This window comes from Rousettus aegyptiacus, unplaced genomic scaffold, assembly GCF_014176215.1.
Source record: "Rousettus aegyptiacus isolate mRouAeg1 unplaced genomic scaffold, mRouAeg1.p scaffold_m13_p_5, whole genome shotgun sequence".
In the NCBI taxonomy this organism is placed as follows: Eukaryota; Metazoa; Chordata; class Mammalia; order Chiroptera; family Pteropodidae; genus Rousettus; species Rousettus aegyptiacus.
The window spans coordinates 12,991,334-13,005,996 of NW_023416308.1; the positions used below are offsets into that span (position 1 = coordinate 12,991,334).

Consider the following 14,663-nt stretch of genomic DNA (forward strand, 5'->3'; position numbering starts at 1 on the left):
TAAGAGTATGTTTAATTTCCACATATTTGTGAGTTTTCCAGCTTTCTTTCTGTTACTGCTAGTTGTGTTCCATAGTGGTCAGAAAAGACTTTGTATTTTAGTCTTTTAAAATTTATTAAGACTTGTTTTGTGGCTTAATGTAGTTCTATTCTGGAGAGTATGTCACATGTACTTGAGAAGAATGTGAATCCTATTATTGTTGGGTGGAGTGTTCCATATATGTTTATTAGGTCTGGTTGGTTGTTCAAGTACAGTGTTTGTTGATCTTACATCTTGTTCTGTTATTGAAAATGGGCTGTACACATTTCCACCGTTTATTTCAGAACTGTTTTAGAACTTAGATTTCTTACTTCAATTCTGTCAATTTCTGCTTTGTGTATTTTAGTTCATATATTTGTTTTATATAGATTTATAATTATCATATCTTCTTGATGGGTTAACCTTTATTATCAAGATATAATGTGCTTTGTCTTTTGTAATCTTTTTAACTTAAAAATCTATTTTGTCTGATGATAATATAGCCACTGCAGCTCTCTTAGTTACTGTCACAAAGAGGAGTTACAAACCCAAAGTACAATAATAATACTGGTTTATATATTCTGTGTAGTTACCTTTACCATTGTTCTTCATTTCTTCACATGGCTTTGAGTTACTGTCCAATGTCCTCTCATTTAGCCTGAGGGCTCCCTTTTGTGTCTCTTTTAGAGAAAGTCTACTAGTGATGAATTCTCTCAGTTTTTGTTCATCTGGGAATATCTTCATTTCTCCTTCATTTTTGAAGGATAGTTTTTGCTGACAGTATTTTCCTTTCTCTGCCATAAATATATCATCCCACTGCCTTCTGGCCTCCATGGTTTCTGGTGAGAAATCAGTTATTTTATTGATGATCCTTTCTACTAGACAAGTCGTTTCTCTCCTGTCTTGTTACTTTCAAGGTTATCTCTTTGTCTTTCAGCGATTTGGCTCTTTCTTGGTATGGTTCTGTTTGGAGTTCATTGAGCTTCTTGGATATGGAGATTAATTTTCATGGAATTTGGGGAGTTTTTAGTCATTATTTCTTTAAATATTCTTTCTGCCCCTTTTCTCTTTCATGTCCTGGGACTCCCATAATGTGTATTGGTTGGTTTGATGGTGTCCCTGTGTCCCTAGGCTCTGATCACTTTCCTTCATTCTTTTTTCTTTCTATTTCTTAGGCTGGGTCATTTCAATTGTCCCAGCTTCAGGTTTGCTTATTCTTTTGCTTGCTCATATCCATTGCTTAATCAATTGCTCTAGTGAGTTTTTCGTTTCAGTGATTGTACTATTCAGCTCCAGAATTTCTGTTTGTTTCCTTTTTATAATTTTTAAGTTCTGTGTCTTCATTGGTGTTCTCATTTTGTTCAGGTATTTTCCTGGTTTCACTTTGAGCATATTTAATACAGTTGGTTTTAATCCTTTGTCCTTTTAGTCCAATGTCTGGGCTTCCTTAGGGATGGTTTTTGTCAATTTGGTTTTTTCCTTTAAATGGGCTGCACTTTTTCTTTGTATGCTTCATGATTTTTGTTGTTACTGAAAACTGGACATTTGAATATTGTTATGTGGACATCAGATCTCCCCCTTCCCCAGAGTTTGCTATTCTTAACTGTTGAAGGCTTTGCTTGTGTTCCACAGTGTTTTGACTGAAATTTTCTTGAATTCCTAGAGCTTAAAAAGAGTCTCAGTCTTTGCAATTAGGCTCTGTGCTGAGATTCTTTAACATGGCCAGGCCAGTTACAATTCTGCCTCAGCTTTCATTTCTTGCTTGTGTTGTTCCTATAGTTAGCCAGTGGTGAAATCTTCAGATCTTCTCAGGTCTTTTCTGAGCATGTATCCTGTCCTAGGCCTGTGTATGGCTTTCTCAGTTTCCCAGTATTCTTACACTTTTAAATGACCTATTTTTCCCAGGTTTCTTCTTGGCTTTCCTCAGCTTTAGGCAATCTATTGCGTGTCTCAACTGTTATCTTTTGCTCCAGGCAGCTGTGGGTTTTCATTACAGTACAGTCTTTTTCAGCAGTGCCAGCACTTTTCTACCCCTTGTGGGTTCTAAGCGAGGCAAAACAGATGAGCACCTGTGTCAGTCCTTCATGTAGCCCCAGACAGGTTAGAACAGACAGATACAGTAATTTGTGAATAAAGTGTGCTCTGCAACCTCTGGAACCAAGGACCAGGGTCCCACACTGGGAATAGAGGCTGCCATCTTCAAAATGTCTGCTGCCCAGCCAGAAAGGGGGTGTGGTAAGGGCAAGTAAAAGTGCCACAGAGATTTCCTGCGGTGTTTCAGTTGCCTTTTTCTTGATTCTGTATTCATTTGCTATATTATTTCTGCAATATATTCTTTTATGTTTTGTTGAGGAATGGGAGTTTGGAGCTGCCTGCTTTGCCGTTTTGCTGATGTCACTTCCTAAATTTTTCTCTTTTAATCAGGAATGAATGGGTTTCATTAAAGGACATGCCCTGCATAACATTTTGGTCAGGCAGTCCAATATAAGACGGTTGTCCCATAAAATTATAAAGGATCTGAAAATTTTTTTTATAGCCTAGTGATGTCAGTCTGAGGTTCTTCCCAGTATACAGTGTATGTAAGGAGCCCCTGTCAGCAAATGGCTGCCAAACTTTTATTATTCATAAAGTTTGGCCCTCGGTTGACCATGGAGAGTCCATCTCAGCAGGTAAATTCCTTCTTGGGGTCTCGGGTTTTTTAAGTGCCCTGTTAATTAAACCCCTCTTCCCTTTCTGAATTAACTCTGCTGTCATCGGAATGGGCTGTAGTCATACCTCGTGTTACTGTGCTGTGCTTTATTGCACTTTACATGTTGCGTTTCTTACAAATGGAAGGCAAGAGTCTTCACCAGCAAAAAGATTATGACTTGCTTTATTGCAATACTTGTTTTATTGCAACCACCTTGAACCAAACCCACACTATCTCTGAGATATGCCTGTATTTTTAAAAGTCTATTCTATTAAGTTTCCTAATATTAAAACAAAATTTAACTGAGTAAATTTGAAAATCCGATTGTCTCTATTAAGCAATTCATGAATCAGACAGCATTCAGTCTAGCAACTAGATGGGTGCTCTGAGGAGTTGTACACAATAAAAGTATATAGGAAGAAAGATGGGGCAAGGGAGCTATTAACAAAAGAGAATGGATTATTTTTAGATTGGGACATCTGTTTAGGGATGGTGCTGATAGGACCCATATAACAGATTACCTAACTGGTGCTTGACCAGAAAATTCCAGGTTGGTTGATTAAGATTATATCTCTGGGCATTGTTGAAACTGTAATTACATTAGGTATTAAATCTAGGTTTGGTACCATGGGCTTTTTAGCATGAGTGATGCCCTTTTGGGCCTGTGGTTTTTTTCTCTTTAATACATCTGTAGTGTGTTTATGTCTTTGTTCATGTATGAAATGGTATCGTGTTTTCTGTGTGCTAGTGGATTTTGGGAGATGGTCAGATTGGCTTCATGTAGCATGAAGTAGAAATTTCATTCTTTTTTCTGTCTTCTGATTTGCTAATTTTTGCTTTCATGGTAATTTCTGCTTTTATGTTACAGTAGTTTATATTTTTCATGATGTTCGATGTCTTCTGTTTTCCTTGGTGTGTGTTTGTTTTTGTATTCTTCTAACTTCATGATTTGAATGCTTAGTTCTTTAAGGGGGAAAATTCATCCTAATTTGAGTTCCTTTCTTGCCTGGGCTGCTCCATTCCTGTGTCATTGTCACCGTGAACTTGTGGTGGTGCTGCCACTAGTTTTACCTTTTGTCGAGAAGGTAAGATATTCACGGTTAAAAATAGTCTTCTTTCTAATCGTCTGTGCCTCAGTGCCTCACTTGTAAAATAGAAATCAAAGTGCCTGCCTCTCACAGTGGTCGGGACTGAGTACCCTGGGCCTGGCACAGAGCTGATGCTTACTTCAGCTAATGTCGTGGTTAATGCCCCAGTCAGCCTGCCCCTGGATTTCTTTGCCTTTGGGCTTTAGAAGCACAGACTTGTGAGTCATCTTTGCGTCCCTGAGGCCTTGTATATTAGAAGCTGCCTCAGTAATTGTTTTTAAAATGAAATAAAGATCCTCTGGAGAGGCCGTGTGCTGCCTTGATGTTCACCTTGCCAGTCTGGTGAGTAGGAAGTGAAGTCTGACATCACGGTTTCTCAGACCTCCATGTGGGCTCCTGGGACTCACTGCTCTCCTTTGAGTGCCTGTACACACCAGGTTCTGGTGAACCCCTTTAGAACATTTTTGGGATGGCCATCAGGTACACTGATAACATTGCACTTCAAAAAGTGGAACTACCTTTGCTTCTGAGCAGGCTTTTCTATCTCAGAGGTTCTTTGCAGCACCTCACTGGCTCACCATCAAGTCTCTCCCACCTGGGCTCACATACCTGGGCTCTTTGAAGGAGCTTTGCTCCCTTGTTCTATGGGCTGCAGGTCAGTGCCCTCCATTCGGTTAACTGGGAGTTGGTCTGGGGTTGGGGTACTGCAAGCTGACTAATTGGTGAGGTAAATCTTTTTGTTGACTTTAGAGAAAAGGCGGCATTTTCAGGGACTGTCACGCCTCTTCCTGCTCATGAAGCCACTTGTGCTCTTCTACTCACGGCCTCCAGCCCCCTCATCCTGGGTCTTCTCTGAAACTCCCCATTCCTGGTCTCAGTGAATAATGCCATCTCTACATTCTCTGCAGTCACTATTCATACTAATGAGGTCACTTTTGACAGCAAGTAAAGAACCAATCCCCCAGGTTGGCTTCGAAAAGGGAAAGTTACTGCACTTACAAAAAGTTTTGTGGTAGGTGCTCTGGGCTGATTAATCCAGCAGCTCAGTGATGTGAGCAAGGACCTAGAGTCCACCTGTCTTTGTTCTTCTGTCCTCAGCTCCATCCTGTCAAGCTCTCTGCCCAACTGTCAGGTAGCTGCTACCGTACAGGAGACTCGTGCAGGCCCTGCAGTGTTCTGGGGTGGAAGAGGACCTCCCCATCCTATCCTGTCTCTTTTCGTCTCTTTGTCTCTTTGAACTTTTTATTTTGAGATGATTGTAGATCCTTGTGCAATTATAATAATACAGAGAGGTCACCAATACCCTTTGCCTATTGTATAACTATAGCATAGTATGTATCATAACCAGGAAATTGACAGTGATACAACGCCCCAATCTTACTCAGATTTCTCCAGTTGTAATGTGTGTGTATTTACTTCTATGCACTTTTATTTTATGTGTAGTCTGGTGTGACTGAGAACAAGACATGACTGAGAACAAAGACACCCATCCCAGGAGCTCCCCACAGGCTTTTTATACCTCATTATCCAGAACGTGGCCACCCCATGTCTGCCACTGGCCAGGGTACGGGAAGTACCACCATGGTCAGTGCTGTCAATAGGAAAAATAATGTGAGCCACAGCTATACTTTCAAATTTTCTGTTATTCCCAATAAAAAAAATATGAACAGATGGAATTCGTTTTGATAATATACTTAATACAATATATTAAAAAATTCATGTAATCACTATAAGTGATTATTAATGAAATATTTTACAGTATATTTTTTTGACAAAGTCTTTGAAATCCAGGTGGTAGTTTACACTGACGACACATCTCAACTCGGAAGAGTCACATTACAAGTACACTATAGCCATTTGTGGCTGGTAGGTGGCCACCGTATTCGACAAGTGACCAAATTAGACCAGTTAGGATTTACCCCTGGGTCACAATGATAGAGTAGTGCATACGCAAACAAAACTGATTTTTTCCCCAAGGCAGTACGAGGAATGCCTGTTGATTGGGTAGTCTGTTGGGGTCTGCTGTGGCCCAAGCTTTAGCTTTAGTGCCCTCTTCTATTTGGGCACGCCTCACAATGTGATTTCTGTTTTGTGACTTGTGGTATGGAATGTCTGTCTCAGTGAGTTCTGGTTTAGGCAGATACCTTTATCTGTTTCCCTCCCACTTCCTGTTCCTAGCATTGTGTGTTACACATAGTAGGTACCCTACAGTTTATGAATTGAATATGTAGTTCTCTTAGAGCTGTGTTTCTCAATCTGCTTACATTGCAAACTACATTTTGGTATGTGCATGTGGATTACTTGTGAAGGATTGTCCTTTTTTGTCCCCTAGATACCAGTATCCACCCTTGTCATTGGGATGGCTTAAGGACACCCTCAGGCACTTATTAAACATTTCCAGGAGGGAAAATACTGTTCCCAGTTGCAAACCACTGTTTCTGAGTTAGCGTTAGTTTTTTTAAAAAACAACTTTACTAAGATTCACAAGCCATACATTTCATGCATTTAAAGTGTACAGTTCATTGGTTTTTAGTATATTCACAGAGTTGTTCAGCTATCACCACAATTTTAGAACGTTTTTCATTCCTCCCCAAAGAACCCCACCTTGGTCATTACCCCCATCCACTCAGGCCTAGGCAGCCACAAATGTACTATTCTCTGTAGATTTAGCTATTCTGTATATTTCATCAATAGAATCATACAGTATATGACCTTTTGTGTCTGGCTTCTTAGCTTAATATTTTCAAGATTCATTTATGTTGTGGTAATATTCCATTATAATGGACGTATCATTTACTTCTCCATTCATCAGTTGGTGTATTTGGGGGTTGTTTCCACTTTTTGGCTATTATGAAGAGTGCTGCTATTAACATTTGGTTACAAGTTTTTATGGGGACATATATTTTCATTTTATTTGGGTATTTACCGAGGAGTGGAATTGCTAGGTCATATGGTAACCTTAAGTTTAACCACTTGAGGAATTGCCAGACTGTCTCCACAGTCGTTGTACCATTTACTTCTCTATCAGCAGTGTAAGAGGATTCCAGTCTTTTCATATCCCTGCTGACAGCTAATATTGTCGATCTTTTTTATTGTAGCCATCCTAATAGGTATAGAGTGGTTTCTCATTGTGATTTTGATTTCTATTTCCCTGATGGCTAAGATGTTGAACTTATTGGCCATTTATATGTCTTTTTTGGAGAAATGTCTATTCAGATACTTTGCCTATTTTTAAACTGAGTTATTATTTCTCTTAATTAGCTTTGATTTTTAAAAATAGTAATAAGTCATTTTATTTCCTTGTGAATGACTTGGAATTGAGTCCCTTCCTTATAGATTGGCAGTGGGGTTTTTCATACCTCCTGCTTTATTAGACACCATAAGCTGTGACTGATGACTGGATTACAGAGATGCGGAAATGTTTTCTGTGTAACAAGTTCCAGGTTAGCTCTGGGGTCATTGTGTTCCAGGTATGTTAAGCCATTATTCTGAGAGCTGACATTCTTGGTCATGTTCAGAAGAATGACATAAACACTGATTTTGATGATTTTCTTGTCAGGAAGAGAATCTGATAGGTTAGTAGTTCAAATAGCAAATGTTTGAAGTCTGGTTTTGAGGACAGTGTGAGTCCCTGCTCTCAAGTGTCTCCTGGACTAATGGAGACAGATAATCAAAAAACAGTCATAAAAATACTGTAAGGATCCCACCAGGACAGCAAGGGATCTTCACCACCACTTCCCTCTGTATTAGATAATCCCAGGCTTCTTCCTTTAAAAGTATCATCCTTGATTTTGTGGCTTCCCAGCGTGGGTGCTGCCACCACCTCCTCTTGAGTCCCTATAGCCTTGCCACTCTGCTTTCTCCTGCAGCAACTAGGGTGCTGGGCAGAGATATCTTGGCAATACATGGCAGCTTTGTTTCTTAATAAAAACAAGTACGTGGGCTCTTTAATGCTGCCACAGATACTAATGCCGCAGTGAAGCTGTCAATATTTTCTTTACAATTCTTGCCCTGCAGTCAGGTAGTGGTAAAGAAATTGTGGGACATCCAGACATCAAGACATGTTGCAGCCAGTACAAAGATCTTCTGGGAGCTCAGCATGCACAGGCGACAAAGGTAATGTCAGCAACAGCCTGCAGTGAAGGTGGTCACAGTGCTGTGCGTGCAAATCCCTAGCGTGTTCTTGTGTGTTTATGTGTGCTTTCACCTAGAAAAAAGGGGCAGGAGAGCTGTGTGTTGGAGTTCTGGCCCCAGTTCTCTCTGGGAGGTGACTGAGGCAGTGTGTTTTCTCCTCCGTGCCTGCTTGCACATGTTTTCTAGAACAAACGTGGATTTCTCTGATAGGAAAGAATGTTATTTTAGTAACTCGGGAGGCCGGATCTTAGAAGGCAAAGTATATTCTTTCTTGCCTTGCCTGCCCTCTACCTGGGAGTCCCTCCTTTGCCCTTGAGCTCCTTTCTTCTGCCTCTTGGGAGAAGTTAGCCACCTTTGGCCAAGCTTCCTTGGCCTCCCATTGGAGCAAGAATGTGTAATTTTTGAACCAGTTTTATTGCCTTATTTTTCCATTTCTTACTTGGTGGGTACAAAGGGTTTTTCCAGGGTGATGAAGAAGTCTTGAGATTATAGAAGTCTGTGTGATATATAGGAAAGTTGTTAATACGAAACACTAAAGTTATTAAGTAAAAACTAAGAGTTCTCATCACCCGGAGAAATTTTTTTTCTTGTTTTTGTTCTGTATGAGAAGATGGATGTTAACTGAACCTGTTGTGGTAATCAATACACAATATCTGTAAACCAAATCATCCTGCTGTACTCCTTAAACTTATACAATGATCTATGTCAATTATTTCTCGATAAAACCGTGCGGGGAGAGTCAACGTGAAATTAGAGGTGGTTGCACAACATTATGAATTGACCAAATGTACACGTTAATATAGTTAATGGTATGTTAGTGAATTTTACCTCAGTTAAAAAACTTTTTTCTCCACTTGTAACAAAACCTAAAAACTTGCTGAAGCTAGTAGGGCATTTGGATACCTGTGAGGCAGTTTTGTTTTCCCCACCACCACCTTTTGCTTTTCTGTTAGCTGTTGATTATTGGTGTGTAGTGTTAATTAAAAACACTTGGCACAGTCCCAGACACAACATGAAAGCTCCTTCAAATGTTAGAGGTTATTTTTTCAGGGAAGAAAGAAGGGAGCTTTCCCTAAAGTCCAGCCCGGCCTCCAGGAGTGCATTTGAGGCTTTGGTGTCCTCCTTTCACCTTCTGTAGCTCCATTTGTAATTCAGATCTCTCACCTTCCTTTCTGTTTTCTTCCTCGTTTGTACAGCCCACGGCACCTGAAATCCTTACCCACCAGACCCCTTCCTTCCTTCTGCATTGCCCTCCTGGCCTTAAGGAGCCACCTCTTGCCTCCCTCTTCCCTCAGGGCCCCACAAAGGCCTGCTTTTCCTCTTCTTTTCTGCTTTCTTGCTACTTCACAGTAGCTGCTTTCCCCTTTCTGTAGATACAATGATTGAGGCCAAATAAGGGGAGCCCTGTTTTCTGACACAGGGACACACATACAAAGAATTTTGCTGTCAATCTTAGGATATGCTGGGGTCATCATAGGAGGACGAGCATGCCTCCATGTTGGCAGGGGCTACTCAGCTCCTTTCACAAGCCAGGCACAGGCCTTTTGAACAAAAGCCGCAAGGCGCTGTGGCCTAATAGAAGAAGGGAACATCTGCATTGCAGACTGGAAAACAATGTATAGCAGCATGAGCAAAGTTTCGAAAGAATACATAGATGGAATGGCTCCAGTTTGTAATTACATAAGTTTGTGTATATGTCCAGAATGAAAGCCTTGTGCGCACTGTGTGTGCTAGAGGATGTGCCATGGCCACGCGGCCGGGGCGCACAGCCGTTATCCTGGGAGCATGGAAGCTTTCAGACTACTTTTTTGATGTGAATGCTATATTTCTATGAAAAATAACAATAAAGCTACTTCCATTCTTGAGGGGAAAGTGAATTGTGCCATGAGAGGTACATAGGAGTTCAGAGGAGAGAAAGCTTTTGTTGAATTTAGTTAATGGAGATGGCGATTTTAAATTTAGATATAATTCACAGGGTAATTTGGTCATAAAAGATTGGAAAACAAGTTCTAGAAGTACTTATTCCCACTAATATTTATTTTCAAAGGGAATGTGATGGAATTCCTTAATGTTGGAATATTTGTCGACTGTACTATGAAAACTCCTACAAACCAAATTGTTGAAAACAGTGTAAAGAAGTCATCTTCACGAAACAAAGTTAGCACAAGAGGAGTCTGCTAACTGAGCAGATTTTGTGATTCAGGCAACCAGGAAGCTTATTTTCAGAAAAGATAAGAGATGATAAATACTTGGCAGTTTACAAAGGGTAAGAAGATATAGTCTGTGTTCAGAAGACCCATGCACTTGTCTCAGGCTTTGTCAAGATCCTAGAGTGGACCATGAAAATTTGAGAGCATAGACACCAGCTTCAGACACTCAGAACAGAGCAGGCCGCCTCCCCTTGCTCCTCTACAGCAAAACAACTGAATTCTGGGGGACAAAGAGCCAGCAGGGCAGGTCTGCATTTGACATTCTTGTGGTAGCAAAGCTTGGGTTTGTTAACATACTGGGCAAAAAAGGGCTAGCCATGGGGAAAAGATGCTACTGAGGAGTTGCCACTAAGCTGTACAGAAGTGGCACAGAACCTTCAATCTGATGTTTGGAATGAAAAAGGGACAGCATGTTCAGTAGGTCCAAACCAGGATCCACCTGTTTGTATCATCAGCCATGAGTCTCGCATGTGGCGTCTGCTGTGCATACACACTGTGGGGGCATGCCATGTGGCAACAGTCTAAGGCGGAGTGAGAGGGTTGACCCGATTCCTTCTGTGGCTGCTAGAGAGCTGTGTGGTATCTTTGCTGCATCACAGGGAAAGCAGGGCAGTGACACAGAACTGATCTCTGTGGGGTGTTTGAAGGACTCAGGGTCTTCACTCGAGGAATGGAATATAATGGGAGTACAGTGGAGCTTTAGGATTCTTGAAGAGTTGCCATGGGAAGGAAAGATTAGATATGACCCTGGGGTTAGAAGTAGGGCACGTGGGTGAAAGGCCTTGGGTAGTGTGGTGTCATATGGAAAGAGCTTCCTCTTGGTATTAGTTGCCATGAAACAACTTTGTGCCTTGGAAGGTTAGGGTCAAGAACTGTAAAAGATCTGAGATTTTCACGCTTTTTGCAAGTGGACATGGTAGCTTGCCATAGCTTATTGGATGCCAGGAGAAGACATGGAATTTCTTAGAGACAAAGGACAGTTTATCACTCATGGAACAGCAAGCCAAATGAATATCAGTGCATTCACATCAGCCTCTCTTGCCCTCATGTCCCACAAAGGTACTAAGGATGGGCCTAGACAGACACCTGTCCAAATGTGAGTGAGGACAGTGTGTGCCTGAGGGTTGTTATCAAGGGCAGTAAATCGGAGAGGAGACAGAAAAGCACCTAGCATATAACAAGTGCTGATAAATGGCCAAATCTTACTTACATGTCACGTATACATATTACTAGAAACAAATGCATGAAAATGTGGGTTCTTAGTGCAAAAGTAGTACAAAAATTGTTTTTCTTTATTTTAGCCATACTGTTTACAAAATAAATAATAAAACAGCCCCCCCCCCCACTGCCCCTTGTGAGCCCTGCCCTGTGTTCCACAAGCCTCTTCCCATAGTAAACACTTTGAGACGAGTCACTCTCTTTATAAAGGGAATATAGATTTTTTAAAAAAAAAGTGTCTTGGAATTTAGGCACGCATTGAATGAGGTTTTAAAATGTATGTGTTTGTCTAATCATCTACAATACCTTCAGGGAAGAGTTAAGTGAAATTTAAAGTCTGAATGAGTTTAGAGCATGTAAAATTATCAGAAGTTACTTTTACATCTCAAAAAAGTTCTTTGGCACAGTGACATTAACTGAAGGGACGTCCAGATGAATGAAGGGATAACGGAAGAACACTGGTCAGGGTCATATGTAAACATAAAAATACTGTAATTGTTGGTTAGTTCGGTAATGATGTTGCAGCTTGATTTTGAATTCGAGGTAAATTCCTGAAAAGTCATATCGTATTTTTCTACAACAAAACCATGTTTTCTCATTAATGTCCATTATAGTGAGCTGCCTTCTCACAGAATAAGTTTAGCTCTAAAATATCTAAAATTCCTATGTGGAGATTCAGGCCTTTTATCCAGAAGGTATATCTGGTGTTTAATTTTTGTATACCTCCTTCAGCAGAAGTCACTGGGACGGATGGACAGTCTGTTGGCTCACATACACTTGAGCCATTCCTTTGGTCATCCACAGCCCCAGACGGGGTCAGATGCTCAGAGAAGATGAGCCACATTCCCTGGGTGGTGAGAGAGAGGCTTAGCCTGTCCTGCCTCCTGTAGAGACAGAACTGCTGTTCTCGAGCTCTTTGCTCACATGGCAGGCACACAGGACTGAACAGCCTTATCTCATCATCAGAACAACTCTTGGTACAGACAGCTGTTAACCCCATTTCTCAGATGTTTGGGAATATTCCCAAACTTGCCCAGCTAGGACGAGGCAGAGCCAAGGTTAGAACTGCTAACCAGGACCGTTTGTGTCCTAGTTTCTGGCACATGGCAGGGCACAGGCGTGATTGATCAGTCCTGGATGATGATGAATGAACAAATTTAGCAGATTTTACCAGCCAAAAGTCATACAGGAAAATATATTTTACATGGCTCTCGTAGGTAGTAGGCAGACAGGACAGGAGTGGGGTGGGGTATCTGCTGCTACTTAAACTTCTGGTTAGTGTTTTAGAGAATCTTGTGTTCCTTTAAGAAGGAGATAGGGAAGGTTTTGTTGAGATGAAAATGATTTTCCAATACAGCCTTGTCCTGACCTTTCGTGTGTGTGTGTGTGTGTGTGTGTGTCTCTCTCTCTCTCTCTCTCTCTCTCTCTCTTTCTCTCTCTCTCTCAGTCACACAGGCACACTCAGCCTGGACTGCTTGCTGGCATCTCCACCCTCATCTTGACCCCGAGTCTCCACCTTCCTGACAAGCTTCCCTACAGAGTAATCTTCTGACAGCTGCTAGAAGGGTAGCTCAACCTTTTCTCAAGCAGGCCCTATGCAGCCTCTCGGCCACACTGCCTGCTCCCAGTCTCTTGCTTTTCCCATGCTGTCTCTTCCATCCCCGTTGTTAGTCCTCTTTGCCTAGAAGACCTCTCCCACTCCTCAGCTTTTCCTGAACTTACCCAATTTTGAAAGCCCCTGCACCATGCTGCCCATCCCTGAGTGGGAATAGAACATGGGAGAGTGTAGAGACCTGGTGTGTGCCAACCTGGCTCTTCAGCAGAACTTTTTGCTGGAGAATGAATGCATAGTTAGGCTGGAGCTTGAGGAGGACAGGCTGTGGTGTGGGGGCTGCCAAGAGCATTCCAGGGCACTCTGTGAAGCTTGGCTTTCTTTGGGTTGGGTGTGACATGGCATGCCTGTGGAGGGTACCTAGGAGAGCTGGAGTACTGGCGAAAGGCAGTAAATGAAGGAGTTGCTCAGCTCTGGCTATGAGGGTGGCTGGAGGAGAGGTCGAGGCTCTTTTTCTTGGGGTGTGTCTCAGAGGCTCTTGGGCCATTAGAGTGTCCAGGTTCTGAGGGCTAGATCTTTGAGTGGTCCTAGGGACAAGGGACTGGGGCTGGTCCCGATCCAGCCTGGCAGCCAGCTGAGCCAGCTAACCAGCTAGATACTGGCTCTACCCTAATGAGACCGAGCTGGCCAGGATCTGGAGTTTCTGCTGCCTCTTTGTCTATTAGCGCTTGGTGTGATTTGGGTTGGGTTGTTATTTACCTCTGGTATGACTCTTCATGTCTTCAAAAAGATAAAGAGGGATATGCAAAAGACATGTTTGATATAGGGCTATTATCCAAAATATACAAAGAACTCTTACAACTCAATAAGAAAACAGACTCTAAGATAAAAATGTGCAAAATAAGCTGAACAGACACCTTACCAAAGAAGATATACAGATGGCAAATAAGCATATGAAAAGATATTCAACATCATGTTTAGGGGATTGCAGGTTAAAACAACGGTGATACCACTACACACCTATTAGAAGGGCGAAACTTAAAACACTGACAACCCCAAATGCTGGCTGGAGGATGTGCCAATGAGGAATGCTCATCGCTAGTGTGAATGCAAAATAGTACAGCTACTTTGGAAGACAGTTTGGCCATTTCTTACAAAACTAAACATACTCTTGCCCTATGATCCAGCAGTCATGCTCTTTGTTATTTAGCCAAAGGAGTTGAAAGCTTAGGTCCACATAATTGTTAAAACTTGGAAGCAACCAAAATATCTTTCAGTAGATGAGTGGATACATAAACTGTGGTACATCCAGACAATGGAATATTATTTTAGCACTAAAAGGAAATGAGCTATCAAGCCCACGAAAAGACATGGAAAAACCTTAAATGCATATTATTAAGTGACAAAAGCCAGACTGAAAAGGCTGCATAGTGTATGGTTATAACTAAAATGTATAATACCATACAAAACCCATAGAACGTATGACCAAGAGTGAACCCTAATGTAAATCATGAAGTCTGGGTGATAATGAAATGTCAGTGTGGGTTTATCGATTGTAACAAATATACCATATTATCGCAAGATACTGATGGTAGGGAAGGCCGTGCAGGAGAAGCAGACATATGGGAACTCTACTTACAGTTTTTCTGTGAAACTAAAACTACTATTTAAAATCTATTTTTAAAAAATAAAGAAACCAGAACATCAGTCTCAGACCTTTTCATAGCTTAGCAGACATCCTGCTCTAGGAATAC

The 14,663-nt window shown here is 41.5% G+C and overlaps 1 protein-coding gene across 2 annotated transcripts in view; it reads left to right on the plus strand.

The window, feature by feature from the left end:
- UBE2L3 (ubiquitin conjugating enzyme E2 L3) overlaps positions 1-14,663 on the plus strand; it is a 41,155-nt gene that overhangs the window by 20,142 nt on the left and 6,350 nt on the right. The window lies entirely within an intron of this gene.